Genomic DNA, 18,194 nt, shown 5'->3' on the forward strand with positions numbered 1-18,194 from the left:
TTAATGACAACTGGCTTCTAGCGCCTGGATTCAATGATCTGGGGCTGCAGCTAACTGACAACCATGGCTGGTTCCCGGTATAAGGTTGTAGTTAACAACTTGTTGGACTATTGCTTCAAAGTGGCTTAATCAGAGTGTTTCACAACTGGAGCTCCAAAATAACTTGAGAGCTACACTTAAGAAACCAGGTTTTCTTTAAACTTGAGAAAGAAGGACAGCTAGATGTTATTGATGGTATCAAAATAAAATTTGATCCCATTGGCACAAGGTTAATTTTTACAGATTACCCTGAGATACTTACCCTCTATTTTCACACCAGAAAGTCTTAAAACAGCAGCTACACCAAAGGAGTTTTAGTTCCAAACCTGAAAGAAGGTTTTGTTGCAAACCCTCTAAATACAATTGTTTTTCTTTTAATCACTTTGCAAATCTTCTCTTTCCTCTTCTCTATTTCTCTAGTTTTCTTCTCTTCAAGTGGGAAGTTTCTTCTAAAAGAGCCAACATTGGGGTGCCTAGGTGGGCTCAGTCAGTTAAGTGTCCGCCTTCGGCTCAGGTCACAATCATCAGGGAGGCTGCTTCTCCCGCTGCCCCTCACCCGACTCGTGCTCTCTCCCTCACTCTCTCTCTCAAATAAATAAAAGCTTTAAAAAAATAAAAGAGCCAACAAAACCACTGCCCCCTCCCCAAAGAATTTAAGCAAAGCATTCCCCTGCTACGGGAATACAGATATGTAAAATTGACTATATTTGCTTAGCGTAGCATTTGGACACAGAATAATTTTGCTATAGATATTCAACAGTCAACAGCCTGAGCAGGAATTTGCTCACCCACAGTTGCCACATGGGTCTGTGTGTGTGAAAGTGCTGCACATCTTCAGCATATTTTAGGCTCTGGATCATTTGTCCTCACATGGCTGAGCAAGATAGCTCCATTTTATTTGTTCTGTTGCCTACAAATAAAGGGGAATAGTTTTGAAAGTGCTTTAAAGGAATAAAGGACTCTGGTTGTTTCTGGTGAAGTGGACTCATTATTGTCTCCATCAGAGAGGAATTCATTTCATTGTTTTAGAGGCATTGGCTGGGAGGATTAGGGTGCTAATAGGAGCACTTGATTTCAGAATCAGAGTAGTGGGTTCCGCATGGAAAGAGACATGAGATCCAGGTCCTAAGCTGCTACAATATTTGTCAGTTAAAAACAAAAAATGTTTTGAGAATCCCATGAAACAGGAAGGCCAGGCTGGCCTGAACAATACTACCCAGCTTCTGAAGAGTCCTGCCAATTCTTTGTTTTGGCTTTCTTTAAAGCTGCTTCCTCCTTGGCCAAGAGTTGTTCATCCTCTCCTGAAGCATATTTACCAGCAGTGACACATTAAAAAACATGAAAAAAAAAATTCCTGTAGTTGTTCCCTTCAAGCGCACTGGCAGAGAACTTGACTTCCTGTCCTCCTTCCTGAAGCACAACCTGTTTGTGTCTTGGCTCTTCTCTATGAAATGGTTCAAAAGTCTCCCAAAGAGGCCAGCAGACTGCAACATTCCAGCTCCTCAGTATATACATTATCCCTCTAGGTATGTGTTGCTTAACTCTTACCAGATTTATTTGGAAAAGCCAAGATTCTAATATTAAAATACCTAAGAGTTAAACCCCTAGGAGTAATGCATTCCAGTTATACTTTGAGTTGCAAAAAGTTCTTTTCTCTCTTGAAAAAGTAAACTTTTCTCCACACTATCTTCTGATATAGCTACTGATTCCAACTCACTTGGTATAAACAACAATAAAACTAAACTAAAAATATAAACAACCTACAGACATATACTTCTTTCTGAAAATTTACCCTTGTCTTCCACTTTCATAAAGATACTCTTATCCTTCCTTTGTATGTGGTCACCAGTCCCATTACTTCTTCCTTTACAATGTTGAAGGAGTCTGTCTTTTTCCATAACCTCTGACCTTACCATGGCTTAGCCTTTTATTACCTTATATCTGTTTTCTAACTATTCTCTGTCAACAACACTGACTCCTCTAATCCAGCCCACGCCATCCTACACCTTGTCCCCAGTATTACCTTTATTCTAGAACCACCAAAGTCTTTCTTTATACCATTGCCTGTTGAAAAACCATTCATTCTTCTCTTTACTAAAAGAATCGGGTCCAAACTCCTGAGCCTGAGAAGCATGACCACCACAACCTGGTGTTAAGAGACCTTTCCCTCCTCTTCTTTTCTAAGACAGCTAGGCTGCCATGTTAGAGGGTCAACATGCATCTCAAAATCATGCCTTTTATTTTTATTTTCCTTTGCTCATACTCTTGCATCTCATGCCATTCCCCACTCTTATACCTTCAAATCCAAAATATTTTTATTTTTATTTATTTATTTTTATTTTTAAAGATTTTATTTATTTATTTGAGAGAGAGAATGAGATAGAGAGAGAGCATGAGAGGGGAGAGGGTCAGAGGGAGAAGCAGACTCCCTGCCGAGCAGGGAGCCCGATGTGGGACTCGATCCCGGGACTCCAGGATCATGACCTGAGCCGAAGGCAGTCGCTCAACCAACTGAGCCACCCAGGCGCCCCAAAATATTTTTAAAGCAAAGATTTCCTAAAACTAACTTTCTCCATGAAGCCTTCCTTGACCACTACAGCCTACAGTGGTCTCTCCATACTTTGAGCTCTTAACACTTAACTCTCACTTCCATTCACCTGGCAATTTATCACTTACTGCTTCTTAACATGCCTCCAGAACCACAGTCTCATCATTTTAACTTTGAGATGTTTACATCTCAATCCCTCAGCTAAACAAGAGTTCCTCTATTCATCAACAAATATATACTAGGTTTACTAAATGCCAGATACTATGCTAGGTATGGGGAGAAAATCCCTATTTTCTCTTTATACTGTAGTGTTGTTTTTTAATGCACAACAAGTAGGTTTTAGGTATGACTATTCTACTAGAGACCCCTGCCACACTCTTCATCCAATGGAGAAATTTGCCAAGTATACTAAATAATATTAAAGGGCTGGTTTTTATTAGCTTTTCCTGGGTCTTTAACAGTATAGAGTTACCAGCTCTTGCATGAATTCAACTGGACTTCCTACCTACTGATACTTTTACAGAAATCACGTTTTAATATCACCATTGGTAACAGATTCTACAAGATGTCATATGGTGTACTACCAAGCGGTATAATCAGAGTTGGATTGTAGGCTACTTCTTTTTAACCAAAATCTTTTTTTTTAATATATTACAGGTTTATTTGAAACTTAATTCTCACCTTGAGTATGCAAAATATAAACTCCACAAAATGTTCATTTTTTCCTTTGTAGTTTACAAATATACAAAATAGAGGTTTGCTTAAATTTATATTACATATTTATTAAGGCAAGGAGCTATATAGAAAAAAAATTTGTTCTGGTTAAGGCATACTTGGGAATAGACCCTTGTGCAAATTATTGCACATCTGAAACCACAGTGCATAACAGACTGCATAAAAGTCATAACACAGTTAGCCTTAGTTCTTTGAATGTCCCATTATTTTCTAAAAACTTAGTAAGATTTCAATTTTAAATCAAAAAGCTTAAATCACTTATTTAATTACACATTTAAAATTAGATTGACAGGGCGCCTGGGTGGCTCAGTCGTTGGGCGTCTGCCTTCGGCTTGGGTCATGATCCCAGGGTCCTGGGATCGAGTCCCACATCGGGCTCCCTGCTCAGCAGGAAGCCTGCTTCTCCCTCTCCCACTCCCTCTGCTTGTGTTCCTGCTCTCACTGTCTCTCTCTGTCAGATAAAAAAAACTTTAAAAAATAAAAAATAAATAAATAAAATAAATAAAATTAGATTGACAAAATTAGTCTCATACTTTAATAGGCCATATTATATTAAATAATAAAATAACAAAAAAGGTGAAAATTCTTTAATATAAAAGCATTGAAATTGATTTGATTATCGTAAACATTTCTTTGATTAATTCCAAATTCTTTTCAAGTGAAAGATTCTTTAACACTAAGAAAACTATGTTACCCTGAGCGCTGTCAGCAGATATCCTAGCAACTAGTTGATGTAACATAATTTGGAAACCAGATATTTTTGCAGATTGATTTCTTGCCCTGGCCCTAATTTGTAATTGATTAGGTAACTTCAAGTTACACAATGAGTTATTGTGTTATCCCTGCATTTACATCATGTATTAGCTAATTCTGCCAATTGCCGACCAAAGTCTGCAATTTACTCCAGCACTGATAGAATGCTGTTTTTTTTTTTAATCGTGGGAGGTAACCTTAATGTAATTGTCATTTTGGTCTATATTTAAAGCTTTTAAATTTAATAAATTCTTTATTCTTTCACATTTTTGCTTTTAGGACCACACTTTTTTTAATAGAAAAAGGATATCAGATTGAATATGGATATATGTTTATAGTTTTATCTATGTGGTCACAATTTTCAAAGTAATCTTTTTCCTTCTTTTGTATTTTTAAAAATAGACTTTATTTTTTAGAGCAGTTTTAGGTTCACAAGAAAATTCAGTGGAAGTTACAGGCTCATTTTATTGTGCTTTGCAGGTATTACATTTTTACAAATTGGAGGTTTATGGCAACCCGATGTCAAGCAAGTCTACCAGCACACTACTTTCCCAACAGCATTGGCTTACTTCGTGTTTCTATATCACATTTAGGTAATTCTCAGAATATTTCAAACTTTTTCATCATTATTATATTTGTTATGGTGATCTGTGATCAATGATCTTTGATAAAACTCTGCAATTGTTTGGGGGCACCATGAACCATGCCCATATAAAACAATGAACTTAATCAATAAATGTTGTGGGGTTCTGACTGCTCCACCAACCAGCTCTTCCTCCATCTCTCTCCCTCTCTTTGGACCTCTCTATTCTAAGACACAACAATAATTGAAATGAGGCCAATTGATGATCCTACAATGGCCTCTATGTGTTCAAGGGAAAGAAAGAGTCACACATCTCTCACTTTAAATCCAGCTAAAAATGATGGATCTGGGCAAAGTCAATTAAAAACCTTCTGGAAAGGATTCACCATTCTAGATGCCATTAAAAACATTTGTGATTCATGGGAAGAGGTCAAAATTCCAACATTAACAGGAGTTTAAAAGTTGATTCTCATCCCCATGGATGACTTTGAGAAGTTCAAGACTTCAGTGAAGGAAGTTAACTACAGATGTGATGGAAATTGCAAGAGAACTAGAATCAGAAGTGGAGCCTGAAGATGTGTCTGAACTGCTACAATCTCATGATAAAATTTGAATAAAGAGTTGCTTCTTATAGATGAGCAAAGATGGTTTTCTTGAGATGGAATCTACTCCTGGTGAAGATGCTGTGAAGATTGTTGAAATGACCACAAAGGATTTAGAATATTACCTAAACTTATTTGATAAAGCAGCAAGCAGGGTTTGAGAGGATTAACTCCAATTTTGAAAGAAGTTCTATTACGAGTAAAATGTTATCAAACAGCTTTGCATGCCACAGAGAAATCTTTAATGAAAGGAAGGGTCAGACTGAGGCAGCAAACTTCACTGTTGTCTTATTTTAAGAAATTGCCAGGGCTACCCCAAACTTCAGCAATTACCACCCTGATCAGTCAACGGCCATCAACACTGAGGCAAGACCCTCCACCAGCAAAAAGATTATGACTTGCTGAAAGCTCAGATGCTGATTAGCACTTTTTAGCAACAAAGTATTTTTTTCAAAGATTTATTTATTTTAGAGCGAGGAAGAGAGAGAGAGTAGGAGGAAGGGGTGGGGGGAGAGGGAGAGAGAGTTCCAAGGAGATTCCGTGCTGAGTATGGAGCCTGATTCGGGGCTCGATCTCATGACCCTGAGAACAGCACCTAAGCCAAAACCAAGAGTCAGATGCTCAACCAACGGCGCCACCCAAGTGTGCCAACAATAAAGTATTTGTAATTACCTTACGTACTGAGCAGCTCTTTCTGCCCACGGGTCCTGCCCCTGTGCTTTAGTAAAACCACCTTTTTGCAACAACAATAACAACAAAAAGATAATAATAATTAAGATATGTACTTTGTTGTATTTTTTTTAAGACATAATCCTTTTGCACACGTAATAGACTACAGTGTAATATAAACGTAACTTTTATATCCACTGGGAAACAAAAAAATTCATTTAAGTTGCTTTATTGTGATATTTACTTAATTGTGGTGGTGTGGAACTCCCAGTATCTCCAAGGTATGCCGGTACAGATATTTCCCCTATATTCTCTACTTCACAAACACACTCTCCTCCTCCACTATTAACGTGACCCACCAGAGTGGTGCATTTGTTGATCAACTGATGAACCTACATTGACACGTCATAATCACCCCAAAGCTGATCATTTAAATGAGGTTCATTCTTGGTGTTATACATTCTATGGATTTTGACAAATGTATAATGACATGTCTCCACCATTGTAATATCATACAGAATAGTTTTTCTGCCCTAAAAATCCTCTGTGTTCCACACTTCCTCACTCCTACTGGCACCACTAATCTTTTTACTATCTGCATAGTTTTGCCTTTTCCTAAATGTCATATTGATGGAATCATACAGTATGTAGCCTTTCCAGATTGCCTTCTTTACTTAGTAATTAAAACATTAAGTTTCCTCAAGGTCTTTTCATAGCGTGATAGCTCATTTCTTTTTAGCACTGAATAATATGCCATTGTCCAGATGCACCACAGTTTATCCATTCACCTACTGAAGGCCATCTTGGTTGCTTTCAGGTTTTAACAATCATGAATAAGCTGCTATAAACATCCACATTCAGGTTTTTGTGAGGACAGGTTTCCAACTCATTTGGGTAAATAATAGAGAATATGATTTCTGGATTCTATGGTAAGAGTATGTTTAGTTATGTAAGGAACTGCCAAACTGTTTTCCAAAGTGGCTGTGCCAATTTGCATTTGCTTTCTACAAATCTGCAGTTTGCAGAAATGAATGAGAGCTCTTGTTTCTTCGTATCCTGGTCAGCCTTTGGTGTTGTCAGTGTTTTGGATTTTGGCCTTTCTAATAGGTAATATAGTAACATCTCTTTGTTGTTATTGTTGTTTTTTAAAAGATTTCATTTATTTATTTGAGAGAGAATGTGAGCACAAGCAGGGGGAGTGGCAGGCAGAGGGAGAGGGAGAAGCAGGCTCCCCACTGAGCAGGGAGCCCGATGCGGGGCTTGATCCCAGGACCCCAGGATCATGACCTGAGCCGAAGGCAGACACGTAACCGACTGAGTTACCCAGGTGCCCCGGTTTTTGTTTTTTTTAAAGAGAAGATCATTTTATTGTTTTAGGTGGTTTCAATACATAGTCTTGCTATCTATTTGTTATCAGGAAGAATTCTCAGTATCATATATTCTAAAATAAAAATTGTTATCTTAGGCATACAAAAAAATTAATTGATTTATGTCCAATAACTGGAAAATCTAGATCTAGCGACTAATAATATGTAGATATTTTAATTAGCAATGTGTTCATTATTTATTCATTTTGCTGTTCGTTCAAACTTGTAATTTCACTAGCAAGCTGCAATATTTTAAATTACAAGTGTAAACAAAAAATAAATTTTTTTTACGATTTTATTTATCTATTTGACAGAGAAAGACACAGCAAGAGAGGGAACACAAGCAGGGGTAGTAGGAGAGGGAGAAGCAGGCCTCCGGCAGAGCAGGGAGCCCGATGCGGGGCTCGATCCCAGGACCTTGGGATCATGACCTGAGCCAAAGGCGGACATTTAACGACCGAGCCACCCAGGTGCCCTTTAACGAACAAAAAATTTGTAAGTTAAAACAGAGCATTATAGATCTGCTTCTGTGATCCTAGCAATTAATATAGACTGCTTGGAAGAAAAAAAAATGCTGGGTCAAAATCCCCCAGGCTGTGCTCTTTGCCTCTTTTGGCAAATTCTTTTTTTTTTTTTTTTAAGATTTTATTTATTTATTTGACAGAGAGAAAGAGACAGTGAGAGAGGGAACAAAAGCAGGGGGAGTGGGAGAGGGAGAAGCAGGCTTCCCGCCGAGCAGGGAGCCCGATGCGGGGCTCGATCCCATCAGGACCTGAGGCGAAGGCAGACGCTTAACGACTGAGTCACCCAGGCGCCCCCTCTTATATTTATATTTAAATTCTTAAATATAACTATAGGCACACTAACTAAATTTAAACTGATACAACTAATTATAAAACCATAACAACTGGCTCAGGGCACATCAGAATCACTTGGGGTGCTTTTCAAAAATAAAGAGTCTTAAACAAACACATCCCCAAATGAGATTCCCATTCAGTAGATAATAAGTCAGAAATCTAGATTTAAACAGGGGCGCCTGGCTGGCTCAGTTGGGAGTGACTCTTGATCTCAGGGTTGTGAGTTTGAGCCCCACGTTGTGTGTAGAGATTACTTAAAAAAGAGAGAGAGAGAGAGAAATCTAGATTTAAACAAACACCACCAGGTGATTCCGATTCTGATAAGGTCATCTGTGGTCCACACCTTGAGAAGCAATGTGTAGGGGTAAGACAAGGTAGACTTGATCAATATTTCCCTCCTCTATAGTGTGCTAAGGTGTGCCCCAAATTGATTCCTGAGAAAATAACTGACTTGGCCTTGTATGGCCTGGTTTCCTTAACATCCATAAAAGGATTTCAGCATCAAATGGTGAATATGTGTGGGCTACATAGAGAGGAGAAATTAAATTCACTCTTAATTGGAATGAGGGAAGAGAAAAAGAAATCTCCATGTTGGTCAGGAAAGGGTAGAGGTGGGAAACAGAAATAAAGTATTCGGTCATGCCTCAATCTGTACAGGAATGCCAACTGTCATCATTTTGTAAATAAGTCATATTTATTTAAGCTTAGTGTGCCCATGGCTAGGTCAAAAAAAACCAGGTGCAATTTCCCAAAGCATTAGCCAGCAGGAAATGAAATGCATCTATTTTCACTAGCAAACCTCAAAGTCAAGCCTTTCCAAAGGCACCCTCTAGAGAAGAAACCATTAATGAATGATTGCATTTGATGATTGTCTACCCTGTTTTTTCAGTAATTTTACATAAATTTTAACTATATTAAGAGGAGAAAATGCCCCCATAACTTTGTATTTTATTTCCAACATCACTCACTGTTTTGGGGTTCTCGCTTTGGTATTCTATGGAAACTATACTCCAGATTAAACTCCTTTAATAAGGTAAAACCACTATTCTGAAAAGAAGTATAACTAATTTGGTATAAGTGGTTCTTACGATCTTTCTCCTAGTCATTCTTTCTGTGTGCCCATATGCCCACCTACCATCTCTTCAGTAACCATTTCAGAATTCTGACAAGCCAAGCCTATCAGCTTTGTTGCTTGGACCATGTACTCTTGGTTATTGGCATAACTTGAAATTTCTCCAAGAAGCACCGGCTTTGGGGTAAAAATGAACACATGAATGGTGATTACTTGAATATCGCTGATCTATGCCCCTATCTCCATGATGCAGGACCTCCAGCTTCCAAATATACTTTCTGGGATCACATTCTTTTTTTTTTTTTAATATTTTATTATTTATTTGTCAAAGAGAGGGAGAGCACAAGCAGGGGGAGCTGCAGGCAGAGGGAGAAGCAGGCTCCCTGCTGAGCAGGGAGCCCAGTGTGGGACTCCATCCCAGGACCCTGGGATCATGACCTGAGCTGGTCACCAACTGAGCCACACAGGCGCCCCTGGGATCCCATTCTGATATAAATCTCCTAACGCCCTTCTACTGGGGCCTCCTCCATGTTGCATCCATGAAGCAGTTGACAGTAGAACTTCACTACTGCAGCTGACTTACACGAAAAAGTGACACTCACTAGCAGCGGTGCTTGTCTTCCAGGCCTCCAAAATCTGAATGGAAGTCCTGAAAATGTCAGAACAAGGCTTCATTCTCTACAGCCCCCACTGTGCCAGAACACTGCATGACCCACAGAAGTGGGAGGAGACACCATACCTTGTTTGTTACTCAAAACACCAGACACCAAATATGCAGGGTCTTTTTTTCCTCACACCAACCAATTCTCTGACTCTTCAGATGTGAACTGAGTGTCCTACAACTAAATTCAATTCTGACACCAACTACCAAGAATTACCATAGGCTACACAGGTTAAGGGTCAGTCCCATAAAACTGCTCCCACTACAGAGGCCAGTTTCAAGTCCTTGTACGTCTTTCCAACCAGCTATAAACCAGGGGTTCCCACAGTCCTCTCCTCAGGTTTGATAATTTGCTAGAACAGCTCACAGAACTCAGGACAACAGTTTATTTACCAGTTTGCTGTGAAGGATCCAACTCAGGAACAGCCGAATAGAAGAGATGCAGAGGGCAAGGTCTGGAAGAAGTGGCACAGAGCTTCCACACCCTCTCTGGGCATGCTGTCCTCTCAGTACCGTGAGGTGTTCACCAACTGGAAACCCCATCATTTAGCGGTTTTTATAGGGGTTCCGTTATGTAGGCATGATTGATTAAACCACTGGTTGTTGGTGACCACAGTCAATTTCTAGTCCCTCTCCCCTCCCTGGAGGCTGGGAGTGAGACTACAAGTTCCAACCCTCTAATCACATGGTTAGTTTCTCGGGCAGCCAGCCTCCATCCTGAAATTCTCTTGGGCCTACCAAAAGTCATCTTATTACATAAACTCAGACATGAATGAAAAGGGCTTGTTATGAAACACACACAAAAAATACTTCTATCACCCTTATCAGTCAGGAAATTGCAAGAGTTTTAGAAGCTGTGTCAGGAACCAGGGACAAAGACATAATATATATTTCTTAATGTATCATACCCAAGTCTTACACGTCACTCATAAACACAGACCATCAGCTTTTACTCATAGGTCTTCTTTCCCTAAGGTTCCGACCTAGCCTAGAAGGTCCTGCTGAGGTCCAGATACTACGTCATCCTCTCTTGTCATACCCACCCTTCAAATGTCTTAACTAAATCTGAATTCCAGTTTTGACACCTGTCCATTTCTAGTTTCCTGGTTCTTCTTTCTAGATCACTGAGAACACCTTGCTTTGTCCAGCAAGTGAATAGGACTCACACAAGACGCAGGCAGCTGATCAAGCTGTAGAGGGCGCTACACTGAGAGACTGTACTAACAGACAGTCACAATAAACTAGGTGTTGGAACTCAGAGGCACAGGTCGTTGGGGGAGGGGAGGTGCTGGATAATTTCAACATGGTTGAGATGCTGGGGGGTGATAGGCAAAGAGTAAGCATGAGAACCAACACCCTGAACAGGGCAAACTTGAAGTACAAGCCAAAGAGACAAACCAGTAAACGCAATCCAGCATCAGACGTGAGGGGCTTGTTCCTGAAACTGAGTTTTTGCTGAAGGCCTTGATTACACAGTGGTTCTGTGATCACATATAAAAATTATTTTGGCACACTGAGATATGTTTAATTCATGAACTCAGCAAATCTAATTTGGGTCCCTGCAATATACAAAGCATTGTGGAGTGCGGCAGTTCTTATTCTCCAGGAATTTATAATCTAAAGAGAGAAAAAGATAAAAGTACACAAGCGAAGATGTTAGGTGAAATATATGCCTCATGAATGATACACACAAGCTTAGCAGCTCAAAGGAAAAGAAAAAGAAACTTTGTGGAGATAGAATCACATTTAACCCTCACGAACACTAGGAAAGGTGAACACCGTTATTCCTATTTTATAGGGAAGGAATCAGCATCAAAGACATTTGGTAAATTTCTGTGGGACTAACAGCTAGGAAGTCCCAGAACTGAGAGCCCATGCTTCTTCTCTTCTCCCTCCTAGTGAGCAGAGGTGAGGGGTGGAAGCTTCACAGGGAAGGTAGCATTTACGTTTAGAGATCATCATCATTTTTTGTTTAGTGTTCTCTTACTCTTTCCTTTTCTGCCTTGGTTTTCATTTGCCCATTACAATATTTATTTCTACTTTTAACAGTTTGGAAATTCTCGTGCTTCCTGGGAAAGACAGAAACAGAGGCTTAAGTCAGGCCTTAATAAAAACCATCTACCCTATTTGTTGATTCTAAGAAGCGCCTTTTTCTTCCATCTTAACGTCACTAAAATCACGATGAGTTTTTCATCAGTGGCATCTTACAATTCCTGTTGGCCAGGTGGCAATCATGGCACAGTTGTCATTGCCTGTGCAGGCCTGAATGTTAAAAGTATCAAAAACTTATTGATCAAAACTTAATAGAATGGTTATCAGTAATTTGGATGAAAATTGCTGAAAGAGTAGTGGACCACTCTTTCCCTCTAGGAATCATATAATCCTCAGAAGGACGGAATGTGATATATTTAGCAATGTCCCTGGGTGTTTAGTGTGAGCCAGCTCTATATAATTGAAAAACCGCTGCCCAGCCCAGCAACAATGGCTTTCAGTTCCTTTATGGATTCTTTTAAGTAGCTATATCCCCAATATCCTTGAAGGGACAGAGGCCACTATTGTGTGAACGACCAAGACATCCATGAGTGTGTCAAAAGTGATTCAGAAGACTTAGTCTGTGAAAGTGAAGTTTTAGGAATAACTTAACCAATTACTTTTATTTTTTAATTTTTTTTTTTTTTTTTGACAGAGAGAGACACAGCGAGAGAGGGAACACAAGCAGGGGGAGTGGGAGAGGGAGAAGCAGGCTTCCCGCGGAGCAGGGAGCCCGATGCGGGGCTCCATCCCAGGACCCTGGGATCATGACCTGAGCTGAAGGCAGACGCTTAAGGACTGAGCCACCCAGGCGCCCCCAATTACTTTTATTTTTTTATTTTTCTTTTTTGGCATGCACAAAGTAACATACGATTAAAAAAACAAAAACCTCCAAAAACCTCTAATCAAAATTCAATAAGTAGAAAATAAAATTCTAAGTAAAGGGGAAACTTTTTTTTTCAGTTTAATTAACAGGGATTGTATTGTTGGTATATAAAATAATAATAAAACGATGAATTTTAGATTCAGGAGAATATGGTATTTGCAATATACTGAGTTTTTTCTCGCCCCTTGTGTCCCCTTTCACTCTCAAAAGTAACTACGGTTGTCCTAGCTTTAGCTGAAAAGCAAAAATAATCCCTTGCTAGACTCTGGCGCCCTCTCGTGTTTAAAGTGTGAAAAGTCTTTATGGACATGTGTTTTCCTTAAGGAGACATTGGGGAATTTCACATTCTGAAATTGCTTATTCTGGGAGGAGAAACCACCACAAAATGTGACCATGCCAAAGTGGATCATCTACTACTAATTTCCCCACTAAGATCTCAGCTTTGAATTTCATGTCATCAGACTTTATCACTGCCTGCCTCTTAGAGTTGATGCTAACTTTAGACTCCAGGACTCTCCTGCACCACTTATGAGTAACTTTAGTTCCTGGTACACCATCACTCTCTCTAACACCACTTGTGTCTTGCTTCATGGTGAATTCAATACACACACAGGTGCTTTTCCCAACATGCCGGCCTTTGACTACCTTGACCTTCTCTCCTCCGAAGTCCTTATTCCCCAATTGTGTACTCCCAGGTCACACCATAGAAACTGTTATTACTAGTATCATCTTCTGTATCTTGCTCTCTGACCACCAAATCCCATCTTTCCACCCAGCTCCTTTTAGTAACCCAACTCCAACAAGCCTTTGACCCCCCATAAGAACGTAGAATCCATTAATTTTGCTAATATTTCACTGTACTTCATCCCCTACTGTTCACTTTAGTCTCCATACCAGATGAAATTCTGTGATTATTCATTATAATAATACCCTAGAAAACACCCTCCGACTCCCTTGCTCTTCTTTTTTTTAAATTTTTATTGTTATGTTAATCACCATACATGACATCATTAGTTTTTGATGTAGTGTTCCATGATTCATTGTTCGTGCATAACACCCAGTGCTCCACGCAGAACGTGCCCTCTTTAATACCCATCACCAGGCTAACCCATCCCCCCACCCTCCTCCCCTCCAGAACCCTCAGTTTGTTTTTCAGAGTCCATCGTCTCTCATGGTTCGTCTCCCCCTCTGACTAACTCCCCTTCATTCTTCCCCTCCTGCTAACTTCTTCTTCTTTTTTTTTCTTAACATATATTGCATTATTTGTTTCAGAAGTACAGATCTGTGATTCAACAGTCTTGCACAATTCACAGCGCTCACCATAGCACATACCCTCCCCAATGTCTATCACCCAGCCACCCCATCCTTCCCACCCCCCACCACTCCAGCAACCCTCAGTTTGTTTCCTGAGGTTGAAAATTCTTCATATCAGCGAGGTCATATGATACATGTCTTTCTCTGATTGACTTATTTCACTCTCCCTTGCTCTTCTTTTGCATTGTCATTTGCTTGACCAAACTATAAACTCTCCCTTAAATGCACATCTCCCTCACTCTGTGCCTACGTCCCTACCACTGAATGTGGGTAGAGGAAAACACATAAGAATAATGGTTCTTCTGATTTTAAATTCATGATCAAGAATCTTAATGCTGGGAGGTGCCAGGGTGGCTCAGTTGGTTAAGCAACCGATTCTTGATTTCTGCTCAGTTCTTGATCTCAGGGTCATTGGTTGAGGCCCCACATTGGGCTCCACGTTGGGCATGGAGCTTACTTAAAAAAAAAAAAAAACAACTTAATGCTGGGACACTCAATAGTGCCAGCACCTCATACTATAGTCCCCTAGACCATTCACTCTTCTTTTTTCTTATTTCAATAGGTCACAATGTCTTCTTCCTACTCAGTACCTTCTCCCATAGTCATCCTCAGCTGATAACCTTATTTCCTACTTTACTGAGAAAATTGAAGCAAGCAAAAGAGACTTCTAGATTCTCTCTACCATATCTGCCCACCTACCAGCATACGTTGCCTTCCCTCTTATTACTCTGGCTCTTATTACTCTGATGAATGTCCATGCTCCGGTCTAAGACCTAAGCCAATGTCTCCATTTTCCAGTAAATCCCTTAAAATCTCTTAAACATCATCACATATAGATATGGATATGGTATATAGATACGTAGATATAGATAGTATTCTATAGACCTATATACTATATACATCTAGATACCTAACTGTATTGATCTCTTACTACTGGATCATTCCCAACAGCATGCAACCATGCCTTTTTTTACTTCTTTCATCTTCAACGTCTCTCTTCATCTCACACCTTACGACCGCTGCTATATTGCTCTGCCCTCTTTTACAACAAAACTCTTCAAAGGAATTCTCTATACTCGCTTCTGCAATCCCTCTCCCGTTCCCTCTCAAATCCATTTAATTGCTGTTTTAGAGAGTTTTGTGATGCACCAATAGAAACTGGAACACACCTCTAAGAGAACAGCAGCAGCCTGCCCTAGGAGGAGGCAGCCTATTCCCTAACAGAGTTGCATGATTTTGCCAACATGTATCAGCAGGAGTCTAGGGAGCAGCTGAAGGTATAGATTCTAAAAGTGTTAAGCCTATGGGGATAAAATATACTCAATCAAGCCAAAATCACTGGCATGGGCGCACTCTTCCAGGGTTTGGAATATCACATGCTGGCTGAAATAGTGCTAACAGTTTGAAAAGGTCAGCCAAGGAAAGCCAGGACTCCACAATAACACAGAAGTTAATGAGGTTGAAATGCCAGAAATTCTCTAGCATACTGTAAGCAAAGGAATGCAAGTTTTGGGAAAATAGGAATGGATCCATTATGAGCAATCTCCTCAGCCACCTCCTGACTAGACCCCGCTGAGGTCTAACAGACACTCTTTTCACCCAGACATTAGGAAATGCAATAGTGAGGCAGGCACCAGCATCTCTGAGGAGCTCTGCAGGTCAGAGATATTGGCAGATGAGGCTGCAGTGAAAATGTACGCCCTTATTTCAGTGGGAATATAGGGATTCAGCATGGTAAAGGTCCTGCATAGAGCTGGACTGTTTGAGAATATATGGGGCAATGACTACAACAAGCCACAGATGGGGCATGTAATCAGTGTTTTGACCTTCTGTGCTTTGTGTCAATGGCTAATTGATTTGGGGGTTCCAAGAAATCGTAAACCAACAGCATACTAAGATGCTGCTTGACTTATGTATATAGAGAAAAAATCTAGGGGCACCTGGGTGACTCAGTTGGTTAAGCGTCTGCCTTCGGCTGGGGTCATGATCCCGGGGCGGGGAGGCTGCTTCTCCCTCTCCCTTTGCCCCTCTCCCCAGCTTGTGCTCTCTTTTTCTTTCAAATAGATAAATAAAATCTTCAAAAAACAAAAACAAAAAACAAAAAAATGTAAGTCTGCTAGGCAGAACCCAACTCAAGTTGCCAAAGGATGCCTTGTACCCAATACGGAGACCTAAGTCAGTTCAGAGACTAAGAGCCCCAGTGAGAAGGAAAATCTGGGAGATTCTGAGAAAAGATCCTATAACACAGCCATTGGCATGGTATACCAAAAATCTTCCTCCAAGCCAGCATTTCTCAACCTCTGTACTGCTGACATTTTGGCCTGGGTATTTCTTTGGTGTGGGGGAGGGTTATTCTGTACATTGTAGAATGTTGGCCGCATATCTAGTTTCTACCCACAACATGCCAGTAGCACACACACATAACCTTTTCTCCAGTGTGACAAACAAAATGTTTGCCAAAACATTACCAAATATCCTCTGGAGAGTAGGGTTACCAGGTTTAGCAAATAAAAACACAGATTAAATTGAATTTCAGATTCAAACTATTGCATGGGGTATATTTATACCAAAAAAAATTACTTGTTCCTCACCTGAAATTCAAATTTAACTGGGATCCCTATATGTTATTTGTCAACCCTAACCTGTGGGACAAAATCACTTTTTGTAGAACTAAGCCAGAGCCTCTTTAAATGTGCTGAGAACTCACTATAACACTGATTCTTGAGGTCCACTTCCAGGGATTCTGACTTAGTGGGACTAGGGTAATGTCTCTGAATTTTCTTTTTTTTTTTTAAAGATTTTATTTATTTGAGAGAGAGAGAGAGAGAACGAGCACAGGGAAGAGGAGAGGGAGAGGGAGAAGCAGGCTCCCCGCTGAGCAGGGAGCCCGACACGGGGCTCCATCCCAGAACCCCGAGATCAAGACCTGAGCTGTGGGCAGATGCTTAACTGACTGAGCCACCGAGGTGCCCCTGAATTTTCATTAAAAAAAATTCTTTTTAGATTTTATTTATTTACTTATTTGATAGAGAGAGAGAGAGAAAGAAAACATAAGCAGGGGGAGCGACAGGCAGAGGGAGAGGGAGAAGCAGACTCTCCACTGAGCAGGAAGCCCAATATGGGGCTCAATCCCAGGACCCTGGGATCATGACCTGAGCTGAAGGCAGACGCTTAACTGACTGAGCCACCCAGGTGCCCCTGAATTTTCATTTTTAATGAGTTTCTAAGTGAAGCAAATGGTCACTGGTCCAGGGAGACATCTTAAATAGTATTGCCTCAAAGAGATTTGCTTGGTGACTATACATTAGGGGAAAGAAAATACCCAATGATTCTGGGAATTATTAGATACTGCTTCTGAAATGACATTGACTCCCAGGAACACAAAATGCCACCAAGTTCAAAAATTCAGAGTAGCAACTTAATGGAGATGAGCAGTTAGATGGAGTTTGGCCTAAGGTAGTCTAACAACGGGCCCCACATGGAGTAACAGCTATCATGGCAGAAAGCATCAGACAGAATCTCCTGGAACTGCCCTCCCACTCCCGCTTTCCTGTGTAGCAAGACATAAACCAAAAAGTAACACCACATCCCTGAGAGAATTGCAGGGATTGATACCAACAACAGAGATGTATGATACTGTGATGGGGATTCCTCCAACCTTCCTAAGTAACTCACCTCTTTAGCTGGTACAAAAGTCAAATGGATCATACAGAATGACATTAGATTATTATGATTTTTTTTAAGATTTTATTTATTTATTTTAGAGAAAGACAGAAAGCATGAGTAGGGGGAAGGGCAAAGGGAGAGGGGGAGAGAAAAATCACAAGCAGACACTGCACCAAATGCGGAGCCCGATATGGGGCTCAATCCCAAGGACCTAAGATCATGACCTGAGCTGAAATCAAGAGACACTTAACCAAACGAACCACCCAGTTGCCCCAGATTATTATGATCTTAACCAGGTGGTGATTCCAATCTCAGCAGCCATTCAAGATGTATCTTTAGTGGAGACAATTAACACAGCATCTGGTACCTGGTATGCAACTCTTGATTTATCAAATTCTTTCTTTTCCTTTC

General features: G+C 40.3%; 1 protein-coding gene across 2 annotated transcripts in view; it reads right to left on the reverse strand.

Moving 5' to 3' along the window:
- Positions 1–18,194, reverse strand: part of ABCG2 (ATP binding cassette subfamily G member 2 (JR blood group)) — a 138,028-nt gene that overhangs the window by 105,759 nt on the left and 14,075 nt on the right. The window lies entirely within an intron of this gene.

The sequence above is a fragment of the Callorhinus ursinus genome, unplaced genomic scaffold (assembly GCF_003265705.2).
Source record: "Callorhinus ursinus isolate GAN/ISIS: 27379988/994484 unplaced genomic scaffold, GSC_fseal_2.0 scaffold4, whole genome shotgun sequence".
NCBI classification, from domain to species: domain Eukaryota; kingdom Metazoa; phylum Chordata; class Mammalia; order Carnivora; family Otariidae; genus Callorhinus; species Callorhinus ursinus.